General features: G+C 38.0%; 1 protein-coding gene across 36 annotated transcripts in view; it reads left to right on the top strand.

Moving 5' to 3' along the window:
- Window positions 1–16,305, top strand: part of SLMAP (sarcolemma associated protein) — an 86,928-nt gene that overhangs the window by 9,387 nt on the left and 61,236 nt on the right. The window contains exon 1 of one of the 36 annotated variants that reach the window (XM_051811625.1): window positions 13,327–13,490. The exons of the other annotated variants lie outside the window; for them this stretch is intronic. The gene's annotated coding sequence lies outside the window, so the exon portion shown is untranslated. Of the gene's footprint in view, window positions 1–13,326; window positions 13,491–16,305 lie in introns of those variants that run through there. 36 annotated transcript variants of the gene reach the window in all.

Raw genomic sequence — 16,305 nt, 5'->3', positions numbered from 1 at the left:
TCCTTTTCTGGAAGTTGAGCAAGATTAAGTTTAAACGTAAGTTTTTCTAAAACTTAGTGTTTGATGCAATATTGTTAATGTTCTGTAAGAGGTTTAACTGCACCCCAACCGAGTTTGATCATTATGCCTTGCCTTCTGGTTTTTTAATTGCTTTTCTTGAAGTGTAATGCTTAATTGTGTAGGTTAGAAGCCAGAAGTCAGATCTCTTGGTTTTGCAAAGCTGGGCTTTTAACCTGCCTACCTTTTTGCCTTTTAAATTTCTGATGACCTTTCCCAGTAACTCCTAGTACAATTAACTGTCATCCTCTCGTTTTTATTTTGTTGTTGTTGTTGTTAGCTGTAATAGTTGCCTGAATTTATGGGCAATAGAATTGCAAATCAGTTTCTGTAATATTACTTGTGATTTTATTCTGGTGTTGCTGATGTTTGCACTTACATGTGCTGTTTCCAAGTGCTTGAAGGATATGAAAGCTTTCAGGAGGGATAATGAATTATTTGTAATTCTTCGTGTTTTTAACTTTCTTATTAAAAAAAAGCTTTGCTTTTTATATCTGATTGTGAAAGAATCCATTCTGCAGCCAAGTTATTCTTGGAGGTCTTTGATCTCTGTAGGTAAATGCAACTTCTTGTTGTTTTCTTGCAATCATTACAGGGATTCCTCTTGCTGTATACCAGAGGATTTTTAAGGTTATGTCAATATTAACATATATTTTTAAAGGACAAGGAATAAGTTTAATGAAATTTCTTTTGCTTCTGTGGATCTAGAATTCTAAGTCGCTGAGTAGTTAGGGTGGTATCTACCTTGAGGGAAGTTACAATACTGTGAACAAGAAAAGCACATTCTATGATATGGATGAACTGCTGGAAGAACTAAAGTTGGTGTGGAGCTCAGGAGGTCATCCAGTCCAGTCTGCAGTTCCACAGCAGGTCTAAGCAGCTCAGGTTACTTTTGGACTTGGGATAGGATTTTGGGTGCAAATGAACCCCTACCAGTAAATAAGCTTCTGAGGTCACTGTCAGAGACATTTCCTAGGTGGGTTAGCCTGTGTTGCTCTTGTCTTAAATTATGTTCTAAGTTTCAGTGTGTGTATGTATAGATAGAAGTGAGTATTATGAAATATCTGGAGTACTTCTTTTATAGTGTAACTTAAAGTTACATCAAAATGTGTCAGCTAAATATTAAAAGAATTTCTGGAGGAAAAGAAGCACTAAATGAAAGACATAATAATGTTCCTAGTTCCACCCCTAATTCCATAAGGGTGGAAATAATACAACACTTTCACTTGTAGCTGTCAACCACTACTTCCTTTTTAAGAACTCAAAGGGGAAATTTTTTTTTTTCAGTCTTCCTCTTTGAGGACTTTTCCTAGACTGTATATTCCAACACTTGTTAGAGAAAACCAGGAATACAGATTATCATAGAGGGGGCATATTTGTTTTTGGAATCCCTGTAGCTGGTTGACATTAGGTAAAGTTCTTGGTTGTGCTGTTTAAGCAGAGCTTTGGTAGGTATATAAGTACTGTTTGTGACAGTGAAGGCCAGTGATTTGGTCTATGAACAGAGGGCTTGCTATGTGATTAAAGGGAGAACTGCTATTTATACTAATAATACGTTACCTACACCATAGAAAGGCATGTGAATGTTCTCAGTCTGTTGATGCTCTTTGCCCACAGTGTCATCCTGATCCTTAGTTATGTTTATGAACCTGACTGTTCATTTGGAAGTTAAAAGTACGTATGCTGTGTTTGGCTAACTTTTAACTGCCATGTAAACAGAAGGGAGGTTTTGGAGGTTTTTGTACTTGAACAAATGCATTGCACAGGCACACAGGGACAGCCTTTCTTTCCAAACTCCTGGTTTGTGTTGGGATCTGTGTACACGTGCTGCCTCACCGCCCGAGAGCAGCAGGGACTGCACAGCCATCGCTTTGCAGGATGTTGCCTCCTGGTGAATTCCATGCAGATCTACATTTTAGCTGCAAGTTGACATTCTGTGACCCCATGTTCCAACAGTGGGCTTGGGAAGGGTTAGTTTGGCAAAACACTGCACCAGCACAGCTGTCCTACTTTCCCTGAGCCACTCTGGGACATCCAGATTGCATTCCTGAGGGCTCTTCAGGTCACCCTGTTCTGGGATTTTGCCTGCTTCACAGGTCAGTGTAAATGTGCCTGCAGTTGAACAATTTTGGATGCAGATGTGCAGGTAAGAGGGTTTTTTTGGTCTGGTTATCAAATGCAAGTGTGCTCATTTTCCTTTGTTGCTTTCCCACACAGCTTTATGTTGAGCGTTCCCCGGATAAGTGTTGCTGGATAAATTTTAGATGATGATCTAAGTTTTATAAACTAATATTAAAGGATCTTGATGACTGCTCTTTACTTTGAGATCTGTAACTTGTCCTCTCTTTGGTGTGTTTCATAGTTGTACGCATCTCCTTTTATAATTGCTGTTTTGTATTTCCAAAAGATTTACAAAAATAATTGCTTTGTAAGATCCTTTAAAACCTCTTATGTAGTTTTGAGTCTAATATTAGGGTACCTGTAATCTTGTAACATTATTTGAGTGACTGGATCTGCTTGCTGATGTTGTGCCTCAAATTAAGTCTAGCAAGTATGTTATACAGTTCTGCTTTAAGTATTGCCTCAGACAGTTTTTATACAGGTGAGCAAAGCTGAGTGGAGACTTTTCTTTCTTATCCAGAACAAAACTTTTCACACAATAGAAGGATTTAAGAAATAGTAAGTGCTTGCTTATACTTGTGGACATCCTTTGCTGTTATTTTTTGACCCATATAATTCCTGCTGTGGGGTTTCCTTTCCATAAAGCTGGAGATGATGCAGTGAATGGACAGGACCAACCTGCTGCTGATCCCAGAATCGTAGAATGGCCTGAGTTGGAAGGGACCTTAAAGATTATATCCTTCCAACCCCCTGCCATGGGCAGGGACACCTTCCAGGTTGCTCAGAGCCCCATCCAGCCTGGCCTTGAACACTTCCAGGGATGGAGCATCTTCCAGTTGTTGTTTGTTTTGTTCTTCTCCCCCCCCATCATTGTTCCTTTCATGGTCTTTTTTTTAACTTCATTGCACTCGTTCAGTACTAAATTAGTTATTAGTTTTATTGATTAATTATTCTAAAGTAGAATTTCTGTCAGTACTTTTAATAATTCTTGATGAAATGTCCCATTTCAGTGAAAGAGAAGAACACCAGTGATAAATTACCCCAAAATCAGATGGGTGTCAGATGCACTGCATTTGTACTTACAACTGGCCAGGAGTGCACATTTTTCAGTGGTGTCTGTGAGCAGGTCTGAGGGCCTTTTTGACATCTTAGCAAGGGTTTTTTTTGATTTATGCACATGCTGTGTGAGCTCAGGCTGGTGCAGATGAGCTCCTTATTTCCCTGATGCGTTGTATTTCTGAGCATTTGAAAGAGTATGAGCTGTACTAGAGCTTGCCTTTTTAATGCAGCCTTTGAAGTATGAGTGTTGTTTGCTGGCATCTTAAGAAGGAGAAAGTTTATCTGCTTTGATAAACAAGCCTTGAAAAAGAGCTCTATGACCTTGCTTGAGGAAAAATTATGATGGGAGGAATGTCTTGTATATTTATTTTATATAATCACAAGTGGTAAATTCAGTTAAATGCAGCTTGTTTCAAGTGTAAAACACTTAGATACCTGTCTACACTTCAGGCATAGTAAGGGTATTATCATTTAAATGTCGGAATTATGATAACTAACATATTTGTTTAACATGCTAATAGTGTATGAGGCCAAACTTACAAGTTTTGAGAACATTATAATTTAAATACTTGGGTCGTTTGGTTTTTTTCAAGTATTAGAGCTTCAAATTCTGGAGAATAGACATGGATGACTGTTCTTTATAAAATACTGTTAACAGGTTTTTTTTCAGATATGTTGATATTATGTTTGGGAAGAATTGTTAAAAGATGTCCTGTAGCAAGAAGGCTGCACGTCTTGCATCTTCCCACAGTGCTAATGAGCAATTGCATTATGAAAACTGTGATGGAATGTGGAATCTTTGCTATTTTCTGCAAAGCTCAGAGCTGCAATTCAGAGAGAAATCATGCTTTTCGGTTTCAGTTCTATTCTTTGACAGATGTTTGTTCCAATTCAAAAGGTACTTTTTTCACCATCGATTTCTGTGCTCCTTTGTGCTTTCTGGTTCCCTTGACAAAACTGCTAAAGCAAATAGCATGGAACAAAATCTTGTCAGCTTGTTCTGCAGTGTCCAGTCCAATGTCCAAAATCCAAAATATATTACAGGTTTCTGAAAATGTGGGTCATAACACTTTAGAGCAAGATGCTCTCACCAGCATTAGAGAGGTAATCTAGTTGAACTAATTGAAGAGTGAAATGGAGTAGGCAGCAAAAAAGCACAATGAACCCCAGCATCAGAGTAGGGTGTTCCTTGTTTGATTTATCTGATCCTCCTGGGACCTAAATCCTATGTAGCAGCGAGTGCCTCTGTGTATTGTGTTTCTTTGTGGATCGTGGAAATGTAATATAAACATTACATTTCATTTGTAATGTTCATTTATTACCATTAGAAAATACGATCCTTCAGAATGTGGAATTCAGTTTTCCTTTATTTTTCCTATTGAGAAGGTGAAAAAATGTTCTGCAAATTACTGATTCTAAGCAAGGTATTTGACAAAACTGAAGAAATGAGAAGAAATCTGTGGCAGAAAAGGTTGTGTGTGCACAGAATATTTCTAAACCAGTTGTCACATGTCAGGTGAGCCCTTGTGCATAACTGGTCCTTCATCTATCCTGTCCTTTGCACGTTGACTCTCACACTTGGGCCACTCTTGAAGCTAGGCTTGACTTAGACTTCAACTCCCTTATGCTCTATAATGTTGGTGCTGTCTTCCTTCCACTCTTTGGGAGGAAAAGAATTCCAAGTTTTTATGAAGAGTTACCTGTCTGTTTTTGCATAGCCCTTCCCCACTCGAGTCTGTAAGGCTGGAAGTCACTGTAATCCCAGCTGCCACCTTCCCCTTGCTGCTGTCCCTTTCTGCAAGGTAAGAACAGCATGTGGTAGCATTCCCTCTTAGTGCACCTTGCATTCCTCCCATCTTTTGTCCATGTGACTTTGAAGTGTCACGTGGTGATGGAGCACCCAGACATAAGTGGTTTTAGGGGCTGTAGAGAGGAAAATTAGGTGAAAGGGAAGTGTGATGAAAGGCTGGAAGAAACTTTTTCTGTGTCTCATTCCTTCTAAAAACAAGGAGCCGGTTGTTGAGGTCGGCTACTCTGATTTGAGCCTGGTGGCCACGTGGAAAGGGGCTCTGCAGGTGCTCAGGTGCTGTGGGGGGCAGGAAGCACATCTGTGTGGTCTGGTGGGAGAACTGTCGAGGTGAGCTGCTGGTCAGCACTGAGGCACAAAGCACTGCAGAACTGGGATAAAGGGTCGGGTGAGGAGAGCAAGGAGCAGTGAAGGTACTGGAGTTTACTCTGGGAATTCTGTGAGGTAGAGACAAGGGGATCAGTGTTGCAAGTGGATCAAACGATGCCAAGGGGAATATTGAAACTGGAGAACAGTTGAAACCATGATTACACACTTCAGACTGCAAGTTGCCCTTTTTTTAAAAGAAAAAAAAAAAAGAAAAACAGGAAACATATATTGCTACTACTTGCTACTACTTCTCCTTTCTGAATTGTGCCACTAAGCTCAGGTGCCTGAAGAGCAGTTCTCCGCTGTTGAAAAATGATTGTCAATGCTAAAGTTATCACTTAAGGTAACAAAGCTTTTTATTGGCTGTTTGAGTATTTAGTTTAAAAAAAATGCTTACTTCTTCCAGCTTTGTTTAAGTTTTATCAAAATATTCTCAGCATGTTTGGAAGAGCCATTGTTATGAGCAGTGCAAGAATGGTCGTTGGAAGGAGCTTCATTTGTAGTGAAGTAGGTATTTCTAGAGCAGACTTTTTTTTTTTAATTGAACTACTCTTACAGTTGGAAGATAGGTCATCTTCTGTGAAAGATTTTAGGAAAAATAGTTTCATCTCTTTTATATAAAACTTTGTATAAGACTGCTCCTAGTGAGGAATGTGCTATCTATGCCATATTTGAGACACTTATTGTTTACCACTTCACCTGTTTTTACAACAGGTTTGGTTTTTGAAGGTTATATTGTGACTTGCTAATGAGAGCATTACATGTTAGAATCTCCTTCAGTAGTTTTGGTTTATGTTATAAATAGCAGCTTGGAAATATTTATGTCCTTTATATGTTTCCTGTCAGGGCTAAAATAGTTTGTTTCATACTTTGAGTGTGTTGCTTCATGAAGAAATCTAGTAGTTTAGTTTGCATGATATTTGATACTGAGTAGAGATGAATGTTTTTATCCTTGAACTGACATGATGATTACTCTTCATATGTGCAGAATGCAAAAGTTCTAGTTGTTTTCTTTAAAAAATAATGGTAATTGTTTTTTCTATACTAAATTAATTATTTGGTTGAATCAAGTTTGTGACTTAGTTCTGGTGGTTCTTTTGTTTTGAGGTTTAGTTTTTTGGTTTTTGAAATTTTATTTGCTTTTTTATTTGTATGGTTTAGAGACTGAGTCCTTCTAATCCACACTGAATTTTCAGTTGAAATTATGCTGCAGATAAATCTGAGAAAATACAAGCAGTAAACTATTGCAGTTTAAGTGATTTTGAGGTTCCAGCTGATTGATTGACTCACCATGACCACGCTTGCTTCTGGATTGCTGAGCAAAATGTTTGTAAATCATACACAGTTGGTAAAGCTTTAGTAAGAGGGGAATGAAAAAATGAAAAGATAGGTGGTTTTGCATGAAATTTTGTAATTGGTATTGTCTAACTGGCAAAGAAATAAATATGTTGCAGTCTATCATAAGGCCCAGTGCAAGAATACTTCTATTGTAACTTATGGAATATTAAAGTAACTTATATGGGCTATAATGAGTGACTTGCTTTGTGTAAATAATTATTAGTTTTCTTGTAAGGTAGTAAGTGAAAACTGGATTAATAATTTGCACATTGGTTATTCTATATATGAGTGACTGATAAAATCCAGAAGGACTTTCTGAAATTTTAAGAATTTCTTTGTAAATTATTTTATACAAAATATGCAGGTGTTGATAGAGTAGTTAGGAATAAAGGTTTAAATTCAATTGTTTTTTTCTTTCAGAATGATAGCTGTGTGAATTGCCTTGGGATTTTTCTTCTCTGTTTTGTTACTCTGAACTTTTGATGTGGTTTACACAATTTTGTTTACTAGTTTACTGTTTCTGGTACTTTAATTCTCAAGCTAAACCTTTCAAAGGGAAGTGAAGAAAACATCAACGTTCCTGATGTGCCTGTTAAGAAATACTGAGGTTGAGAAACGTGGCAGAACGCTGCTGGGTGGTGGCTGATGACAGTGTGTCATACTTTGAATTAATTCTCCTTGGCACTGGCTGAGTTGATGGTATTGGAAGTCTGGAGACATTCAGCTGCTGAGTCTGGAAGTTGTCAGTCCATCCAGTTTCTGCAGTCAATAGGTGGATAAGCTGCTCAAGTTGTCAATTCTGAATTAAGTGTAAAAAGTGTAATGTAACAAGGTAAATGAGGGACCTTGGTCTTTAAGAGAACGTGTTTGTTTTATCTGACTTGATCTAATTTTAAGAGACAGAGAATCAAGCCCTGAAATCAGAAAGCTTAGTAAAAAGTACACTTTGTTTGTCCCATGAGAACTTACTAAGAATTAAATAATGAAATTATATATAGGTTCAGAAATGCAGCACCCCATTGTTTTTAAGGTACCTTGCTGAATGCTGGTGTTGACACAGGATATTCTGATTTGCTTCCAGTCACTCGTGTGCTTCGCGTGTGTTGCAGTTGCGTGCAGGGAGGGGACCGGTCCACACTCAGTTCCTCCCTGTGTCTGTGTGGGTTTTTTCCTATTCCAAAAGAAACCAGAACATATAAACAGGGAGGAAGCTGGAGATGTCCTGTGGTGCAGCTCTTGAGCGGCTGTGAGGGAGAGCAGAACAGCTGTGTCCTGCACAGCTGGATGTGCTGTGAAACGTCACTGCTCCAGCACCGACCTGGGGCAAAAGAGGGAACTTGTTGGGATGAAAACCAGTTTAAGTGCAGAGAGGAGAAAGCAGAGAGCTGATTCCTGACACTTCCCTGACAACCTACATGGGAGGTACTGAGTAGTGTGGTCAGGGAATGTGCTGTGCAGCAAAGCCGAGGGGTGTAAAGCTGAGGTTGTGTGTACGTTGCCTTCCAAGAGCTGCTGCAGTCTGTCATTTAACAATGTCTAAAATACAACCTCTTCCTCAGCCCCAAGGAGCTACTGTCAGACAAGAGAGGCAGGAGGTAATTTTAAGATCAAGTAGCAGAAGGACTAGCTTATTTCTCTCCACGTCCGTGGTAGACAGGCTAATTCCTGCCTCCTCCCTGGAGCCGTGTGGAAAGGTGCTTTCCTGGGGAGGGCCTTGCCCTTTGCTTGCTTCCTGTATCTGGGGGATTTTGTAACTTCAGTGGATATTCCCATGAATTTGTTTATGAACAATCAGGAGAGCTGTTACTGATCTATATACAAATTTCATATTCTGTTTTTCTTGTAACAAAAACATCTCAATTGTTTTAAGACTGGCTGGACAAACTTTTGAAGCATTTTTTTTGGTGCACACTTGAAAATTCTTCTAGTGAAAGTGTCAGATTTTTTTTTTTTTTTTTTTAATGACAGGGTTGAAATAGTGCAAACCTCTAATAAACCAATGAAACATTCTGCCAACCTGTATCATTTATTGGGTTTGATATGCCTGGTATTTGCTTAGGAACTGAGTATACTACTTGTCTGCAGAAGAAAACTTCTTTCCAGAGAAGTTTAGAAGAAAGAAGCAATGGGGGACACACATGTTTCTTTTGAATTTGTATTTAACCATGTTGCTCTTAATGCTGCCAGTTCCCAGTGGCCCAACTTATTTCCCTTTGAAACAAGCTATGGATAGCATCTAATCCTAATTAAAGTTTATTAAAACTTCATAGTAATAGTAGAGTAATTATAGGTAGTGTAAAAGTCTCACTGATTTTTCTTTAATCAAAGTGTAATCTTGTCTACAGCTGTATTAAATTTAAGCTTGTATGACAAACCTCTTGGTATGTCAAAGCTTATTACTTAATAGCAAACATGTTTTTTGTGGGAAGGCTGTGTTTGTACTGGGAGTGCAGTTTGAATCTTATGTGGACTTAATTTGAGGGCTCATCTGTTTTGGTGATGTACAGTACAGATTCCTTTTTTCTGTGGAGTAGATGGACCAGTGTAGATGGGACTGATTTGATGCACAGTACCAGTGCATTGCCACTATTATTAAATGTCATCATTTTTAATGACAAGCTTGCTGAGCTTTCTTCCATGTTCTGTTTGGACTGTAGATTTTGAAATAATTCTTTAAACGTTTTTGCTTTGAGTTGCCAGTGTGTGTGCTTCTGTTGGTAGATGTTTTTTTTTCTTTTAGTAAATGACTCATTCTCCTGAGTTGCTTTATTTTCTGGACTTTGTTTTTTGTTCTTCTAAGAGCACAGATAATGAATTATAGCAGAATTTAATATGTTAAATGTCAAGAATACATTTCAACAAAGGGCTATCTTTGTAAAGAAAAAGCCTAACTGTTTTCAGAACAGCAATTTATTTTAAATGCTGATTAGACATTGAAAAGATTTACATATTAATTCCAGTTCTTTTGCAGTGTATGGCCAGTTTCTAGCTACATATTTTTTACCATTGTTTAGAAAGTTCAATTTCTGTATTAAATGGGAAAAGCCTTTGACAGCATTCTGATTTTTACATATGCTTGTTATTCTGGGTAGTATTTCAGTAACTTGCATAATTACAGTAGCAGGAACATTGAAGCTGAGAAACCTAATTTTAAAATCTGAGAAGTAGGAGAATTGTTAATGTGGATGTTGTAGCACAGAAGTAGCTTGTGTTGGAGGCCCCAGACGGTAAAGATGGAATTAATAGTTTAGGCAACCCACAGAATACTTGTGTTTAGTTCTATAATTAATGGAAATTTCGGTGTTAGAAAAACTCCTTCATAATATAAACATTCTTCAGCTGCAGTTGGTACTCTGCTGTTTGTGGCTGTCTTTGCAGTGCCCAGCCCGGGCAGTGTGAGCATCGTGGCATTGCCCTCTGCCGGCTGCAGCTCTGCTCTCAGCGAAAGGAAAAGGCATTGCCGTGCTTAGGGAAGGCATTCAAGGATTCTTCCTTGCAAATGATTAGCTGTGTTGTGGTTTTTACAGTATCAGTGTGTTCCCTGGTCTGTGGAATGGCATCACTTGCTCTGTGACAACTGAATAACACCAGGACTGTACAAAGAAAACATAACGTGATTGTATAATTCCATAGCAGGGACTACCACCCTTAAATATTAATGTGGAAATAAAAAAAAACCCATGGATTGATTGTATAACTTTTTTATGATGTTATGAGATTGTCATTGGTGCTGGTTGAGATGTGCCTTTGGCCTCTTTATGGGATAGTGGTACTTGTAACCTTTTGGTGGGGTTTGGACTTGAATTCTGAGTGAGTGGATGTTTAAAAAAAAAAAAGTATTCATGTCCTTCAGGCCACTCTGATTAATTTGCTCTTTTGTGGTTCTTGGTAGGTAGAATATTTTTATCATATTTTATCTACAGTTGTCACTTTTCTGTCTAATTCAAAGCATTTTTCTCATTATTATGAGGAAAATCACCTGATGACCCTCCACTCAAGGAGTTTGGTAGTCAGGGGGGACTAGTCATCTTTCTGTAATTTTGCATATGCTTTTCAGGATTGAAGCCACTTAAATTTGGAATAAAAAGCTATCAAGCTTATCCTAACTGCTTGGTTAAAAAAAAAAAAAAGAGAGGGGGAATGGTGATGATACTGAAGTACAAAGAACAACCAAGTGATTCAGTGTACACAGTGTCAGCAGCTTAATATCTCTGCTCTAGTAGGTGAACTGTGAAAAATTTCAGTGTATGTTTCTAGCCATTATAAATGTATATTGACTTGGGAAGAAAAGTGTTATCTTGTGTTTTGTCAGTTGGACAGTGTGACCCGAAATCTGCATTTAGATGGAGTTCTCTGATTTTTATACCTGAAAGGATCTGCCATTTGGAAAATTTCCTTATGGCAGTTAAAGGATTAAATTAAAACATTAGTGAAGGCTGTTTTTTCTTAAACTACCAATCAAGAATACTGATGCTGGAAAGAGGTTCTTTTTTTACTTAAAAATGTTTTCTGTGTTTTAGAGGGAAATATGGCACACTTAGTCCAAAAAATGGCAAGGTTTGATAATATCTTTGAGATGTAGACAACTGTTCCCTCAGACTTTTCAGCTGAAAGGGTGTGAGATACCAGCAGGACTTTGTGATTCCCTTGCCTCTGCTCCTCGTGCTCACTGGCAGATTGGTCATGGGCACTGCTGTGCTCTGGGTACTTTTTTATTGACAAAGAGATCTTAAGAGGTTTGGATTATTGACTGTTTATTTGTATGTATTTGTTGGTTTTTGGTTTTTTTTAGCTTGGCTGAAGAAAACCATTGATGGGCACAGGTGTTAGCAGTGTAACATCCCTGATGACTCTGTGGATATGATGGGAAATAGGTAGGATAGTCTGTGTAGAAAGCTTTACTGGAATAATTACCTTGGCAAGTTTTGCTGTGTTAGCAACCCTTTGAATCTGTGAGTCCAACATACCACTGCTGTGAGTTTTGCCCAGGACTGAGATGAGCGTGAGTCGTGAGTCACTGTTTGAAACTGTAATTACCATATCCTTGAACGCCCCACCTGCCTCTGCCCACTCCTCTCTGCTGGGGTTGTTCTGGTGTTGTCAACCTGTGAGAAGGTTCTTCTGACCTTGGGAACCTGTGAGAAGGCTGCAGCACCTGCCTCTGTTTTTTTTTTTTGAAGCCAGTAGGACACAGCTAAAGAAATGGCTGATTAATATTCTTTAAGATTGCCTATCAAAATCCAACCCATACAACCAACTCATGTTGCTGGCAGACCCATTTCCATATGTGGATTTCTTAACTTAAGCTTAAAAAAATCCATCTTTTTTTAATTGTAAAATTGTGGATCTCAAATGAGCACCAGAATAAATCAGCCTTTGTTCATAAATACCAGCATTTAATTACTACTTGCGTTGAAAATCTTGACCCAGGAATGCATTGCAAATAAATACAGCCTCCTCCCAGACTATTTTCGCTCTCACTTTGTTGGAGGTATGGCTTGGCAGTGCCTTGAGTACAAATATTAAACTCCCAATTGTCAAATTTCTCCTCTGTGCTGGAAAATGAATTTTCCGTCTTAGGATGGAGCCGCACCCTTCTCTTTCGGTGTTTGGTTTCCAGTTAATTGCATTTGCTCTCTGTGTGGAATGCTGGAGTTCAAAACACAGAATGAAAATAAATTAAATTTAGTATTTTTAAAAAAAAAAAAAGTTTTGGTCCTTACTTGATACAGAGAAGTCTTCGGAAAAGCAAGAGAGGAGCACATTGCTCTGGTGACCCCTTGTTTTCAGTATGAGGAACTGTGTAGTGAACTCTCACTACACTCTATTTGGGTAATATTTGTGGTTTGGACCTGTTACAAAAATATCTAGTTTGACATGATTAAAATTAGTGCAGTGTCATGTGTACTTAGGCAGTTCCTTTCAGTCAGGACTTGTACTTCTGCATCTTTATTGGCTGCCTTGAATTTTTATCACCATAGCATCAAACTCAGTATGGTCACTTCAACTGTAATTTAGGAATGTGCTGAACATTATTTTCCTTGTGACACCTGTCAGCTGTTAATAAATAGTTCAGGAGCAGATGATGTCAGAGAGCAAGAAATTTTTGCTTTTTGCAAAGGAGAGCTGAATTAACTGGGCCTGCTGCAGATCTTTGTTTAAAAAAAGTAAAAATACTGTTGTCAGAATAGACAAGTCCTTTCAAATAGAATGACCCTTGTTAAAAGGAAGGGAGACAACTTCTTCCTGATATTTTTAGGGTTTTTATGTAGTGTTATTGTGGCAATACCAAACCACTGTTGCATTGCAGTTGGATGTGTCTGTGAAATCTGATGTGGTTTTTTATTTTATCTGACTGTGATCACTGGGAGTTTTCTCTGCTGTAAACCAGCAGCAGTATGGAATTAATGACAGTAGGTACACACAGTGCCTGGTGTAGAAGGAGTAGAAATGAGAAAAGTTTGAGAACAACTTCTCCCTTTATTCTCTAGGCAGTTGAAAAGTCAACACATGAGAGCAGATTCTCCTTTGGCAGGAGTAGAGGAGCTTTGATGTAATGATTAACTAATTTAGAAACTTAGCAGCGAGTAGCAAGACAGTTAAGCAGCTTTTGCAGTTCTGCACCTGCCTTGAAATGTCTGGGGTTATGTTGGGAGTTGGAGTTTCCTGACAAACTAACGAGCTGCCTCATTCCTTGTGCTTTCATATAAGTAGATCTTCTCTCCTGGCGGAGTATCTGGTAATTTCAGCTTCCGTTGTGGTTTCTCTTCAATTTGCTTGCAAATGAAAAATGTAATTGTTTGCTGATAGAAGTTTAGTAGCCCGATTTTCTTTAGGAAAATTTCCATTTCAGTTAATTTTCTGTTAGTCACTTGGGTATCTTCTTAGCTCAAGATTTTCGAGGAAGCAGAAACAATGGATAATATTAGTGTTGCATTTTTCTTTCTGAATATTTACAGATAGATGCTGATAGTATTTCAAGATTTCCTCTTATTTTTAAAACATTTTTTTCCCTTTATCTTCTACTTTTTGTGTAATTTTTGCCTATTCTTCAGTGTTCTCCCACAAAAACAATTTAGTGGGTTTCTTTAGTAGGTGTTGAAGATATTTGATTTTATTTTTTATTTATACAAGGTTTTCATAAGGTCAGTCAAAATTTAAAGACCAGGAGAGATTTATGCCTTACCTTCGTGCTTTTAAATTAGGGCACAGTTCTTTCCAAACATGACAAATCTCCCTTTTTATGTCATAATTTTCATTGCAATAGTCAGAGACAAACCCACAGTTTATTTTGGTCTTGCACTTCATTAAGTTGGCCAAAGAATGTTAACTATCAAGTTTAACTATTTTTTGATTGTGAATTTAAGAATAAAAATTTTAGTTTTCTGAATAGCCTTAGCATTTTTCCCTAGTGCAGGTATTTGTGGGGGCTTTTGCCTCCTGAAGGCAAGAGTAAATTGCAATGATACATTTCAAACCTTTAGAAACGTGTATTTGAAAAGAAATTACGGTTATATATGGGAACCTGCTCTTTGCACAGCTTATTTATTTTATCTGGACTCATGTGTCCTACAAACACAGGCTCTGGGACTTTGTACACTTCAAGAGCGTGTTTACTTTCCTTATTGCAAAGTTTGACTGTGTCATTTTGCCAAACTCTCATTACATTTATGACAGTAAATAACTGTGTTTAGCTCTCAGTCTAGTTTTGTAGGCAAGTATTCCTGTAATGGCATCGGGATTGATGAGTATTTCACCAATACTTTACACTTAGAAGTGATTCTCCTGAGGAAGCCTGAGTTTCTGGGTAATGGGCTATTAAGGTGTTTTGTTTCTTTATTTTAAAGCCATATTAGGTTGCAATGTATTTCCGTAGTTGATTAACACAGAGAACACGGGAGCATTCAGTGAAACCTCAGAGAGTCACCTTGGCCGTGTGTTTTCCCCAGGGTCAGGGTTTGATGTGGACACAGAAGTTGGTGGAAATGATACAAAGCAGTCACTGGTGTCACAGTGATATGTGATACATGGCTTGTAGAAATGTCTGGTGTAACCAGAGGCTGAGCTTCCTTAATGAAATAAAGCCCAAAACTTCTTTGCAAGAAGATTCAATTTCCTTCTAGAAACCTGTTCTTCATCTACTTTTGACTGGTTTTATGAGTCCATTGCACGAGTCAGCTTTTTAATATGGAGCAGGAAAGTTTTTTTTCAAAGTCTGTATTTTGTGTAAGACATTGTCATCTGTGACAGCAGCAAGACAAAATAAGTCACTTTTTATATTGCTTTAGTATTCTGTTGAGTCAGTTTGAGCATCTTGGAGTGATGTGTGAGTAATGATTTCTTGGGAATCTTTTTCTTGATTGCACTTTATCAAATCTCAGCATTTTCAGGATGAGAATTTCACATGGAATCAAAATAGTACTTGAGAATTTTCATGTAGGCCGAAAATTAAATATCCTTTGTTTTCCTCAAGAAAATAGTATATAATTAGTACTGAGTTGAGGGAATTTTTTTTTTTGTAAGAAACTTTTCTGCATTGTCTATATTCAGAATGGAGTTGCATTTCCTTTTCTGAGGCTGTTAATGTCCTTAATCTATTCTGTGTTTTCTGTTCAAGAGGAAGTTTTAAAGCCTGGCATATGTGAAGGGACAGACTTTCATTCATCTGTGAAGAGAATAAATTTAAAATTTTTCTAGTTGTCCCGAAACCATCCAGAATTTCTAGCAGAAGGCTGATATTCAGAAATTCTTGCAAACTGTGAGGACAAAAGTCAAGTAAAAGAGACATTCTAAAGAGTAGTAATTAGTAACTATGGTGACAGATGTCTCACTGTAGCAAGTCAGTCAGCTATATATAAACCAAATTACTTGTAAATTAGAACTCTTCCTCTACATCTCTTCTTTTTAAAAATAGCTTTTTGCATCAAAAGTAGTGACATTGATGTGTAGAGAGGGATCTATTTTTGTATGGTGTTGTCACATTTTGTGGTAAAACATTTTATCTTGAGGTTTTTGGCGAGTATCTTGTCATTCTGCTCCTTTTGACAGTGAATGCCTTTCTGGATTATTTGAGTAATCTGTGGATAGATCAGCACTCGTGAGCAACTTGTACCTTTCTCAACTTCTTCATTCTGCACCTTGTGCTTCCTGCAGAAAATTTTATGTAGAAGAGGAATTAATATTATGTATCAAGCCTGCAATTGCTTCAGCTCCCATCCTTCAGCATGAACCTTCTACATGAATGTGCTTACTACAGTGTTGAGGAAGGAGGCTCTACTACATAGCAGGGGGTGGCCAGGACTTGTTCTTCTGTGACTGGGTGTTTGACTGCATTTTGCCATTGTGGGATGTGATTATTGGGAGGTGTTAACTGCACAACTGTCAAGTTAGGTCAGAAAGTCTTGTTTCTAGGAAATACTTTGTGAGGTTATTTGAATGCCACCAGTTCTGCAAGAGGAGGGTGAAGGCAAATAGGTGAGGAAAGGCAACCATCCTTTTTGATAATGTTTCTGTTCATGTTGGTTGTGCAAAGTTTTGGATGAGTGCACAGTTGG

The sequence above is a fragment of the Manacus candei genome, unplaced genomic scaffold (genome assembly GCF_025592945.1).
Source record: "Manacus candei isolate 608988 ecotype Guabito, Panama unplaced genomic scaffold, ASM2559294v1 h1tg000082l, whole genome shotgun sequence".
NCBI lineage: Eukaryota > Metazoa > Chordata > Aves > Passeriformes > Pipridae > Manacus > Manacus candei.
The sequence above is the reverse complement of the archived record's forward strand: the minus strand, read 5'-3'. Positions and strand labels throughout refer to the sequence as shown.